The following is a 2,145-nucleotide window of genomic DNA, read 5'->3' on the forward strand; positions in this document are numbered from 1 at the left end:
TTACCCATAATCATACGCAATGACATTCAAATTCATTTACCACGAAACATTCATCACTATAAACAAAACCTAACTCTTAGGGTTTTACCCGTAACGCACTAGTTTGGTTTTTCCCCAAATCGACACATTTAACCCTAACAATTTCCTTCCCACACAACTACAGATAAGTCCCTAATGCAAGCTAGAAGTTTGGAAGGATCCCTTACCTCAATGTTAGCTTTATCGAGAGTTTCCGGTTCCGCGAGAAATTCCGGTAAAATCTCCGCTCGCAACGCCGCTTCCAAATTAGTTCCCTAGCACCGTAGCGTGGTGGTGAGCAACTTTCCCTTCTATCTCTTCGAGAAATGAGGCTTGGATCATGAAGAAACGGAGGGGTTTGTGTTTGGATCTCAAAACCGTTTTTCTTCGTTTTCGAATCAAAGAGGAAGAGTGGAGTTGCGAAAACCTTGCTCTAACTCACACCCAACCTTGGGTCACTAGCTTTGAAGAAAAGGAAGGAACGAAAACGAAAAATGGAGAAGGATGGAATTTTGGGTTTCTTGCGTGATGTTCAGAGGAAGGAGATGGAAATTTGGAAATTTCCTTCCTTTCTTTTTCTTTCCTTTGTTTTTCCTTTCTTCCTTTTTCCTTCCTTCCTTTATATACTATTTTCTTTTCCTTTTCCTTCCTTCTAGTTTTCCTTTCTTTTTCCCTCCAAACAAACATATATAAATATAATAAATATAACTTAACAAATATCTCAAAATCTAGATATTTATTAAATTACCGTTTCACCCGAAACGCCTTAAATTCTCCGTAAAGGATTTTCCGCAGTTAAATTCAATTTATTTATCGACGAGAAATTCTAATTGGCATCGAAATATCTTTTTGATTATAAAACTCCAAAATATTATTAACTTTGGCTTAAAAGCCTCCGAGCCAAAATCCAAAATATACCAAAAATACATAAAAGGTACTTTAAAATTATGGGTCTTACATTACTCCCCCCCTAAAATTAGTTTCGTCCTCGAAACTATGCATCGATAAATAACTCTGGGTGTTGTTCCCTCATCTTGCTCTCCAGTTCCCAAGTCGCATCTCCAGTAATTGGGTTCCAGATCACCTTGACCAACGAAACATCCTTGGTCCTCAACCGCTTAATCTTCCTGTCATCAATTCTCACGGGTGGTACTTCGAACGACAGGTTATCCTTTAGCTGGATTGTGTCTGGTTCGATCACGTGAGATGGATCTGCGAGATATTTCCTCAACTGCGACACATGAAACACGTCATGGATATTGGACAGTATCGGAGGTAATGCAATCCGATAAGCAACCGGCCCAATTCGTGCAGAAATCTGATATGGTCCAATGAATTTCGGAGTCAACTTCTTCGATTTCAAGGCTCTACCTACTCCAGTAGTAGGTGTGACTCGCAGAAATACATGGTCACCCTGTTCGAATTCCAAAAGTCTGCGACGCTTGTCCGCGTAACTCTTCTGACGATCTTGTGAAGTCTTCATTTTCTCCTTGATCTTCCTTACTTTAGCTGTGGTCTGTTGCACCATCTCTGGTCCGACAATCATATTCTCACCGTCTTTATACCAACACAAGGGCGTTTGACACTTGCGCCCATATAAAGCTTCATATGGTGCCATTCCAATACTTGCGTGGAAACTATTGTTGTAAGTGAACTCAATCAACGGAAGTACATCATCCCAGCTTCCCCTATCATCTAATACACATGCTCTCAACAGATCTTCCAAGGACTGATTCGTCCTTTCAGTCTGCCCGTCCGTTTGTGGATGGTAAGCTGAACTCAATCGTAGCTTCGTTCCCAACGCTTCGTGCAATGCTCCCCAAAAATGCGATGTGAACTTCGGATCACGGTCTGATACAATGCTCGATGGTACCCCGTGTAACCTCACAATTTCAGCAATGTAGAACCCTGTTAGCTGATCTACCTTATAAGTGGTCCTTACCGGCAAAAAGTGAGCAGATTTAGTCAGCCGGTCCACTATCACCCATATAAAATCATTCTTCCTCCTTGTCTTTGGCAATCCGGTTATAAAATCCATGGAAATGCTGTCCTACTTCCATTCAAGTATATCTAAAGGTTGCAACATCCCAGCAGGTCGTTGATGTTCCACCTTCGCTTTCTGACAAG

Source organism: Cicer arietinum, chromosome 3, assembly GCF_000331145.2.
Source record: "Cicer arietinum cultivar CDC Frontier isolate Library 1 chromosome 3, Cicar.CDCFrontier_v2.0, whole genome shotgun sequence".
NCBI lineage: Eukaryota > Viridiplantae > Streptophyta > Magnoliopsida > Fabales > Fabaceae > Cicer > Cicer arietinum.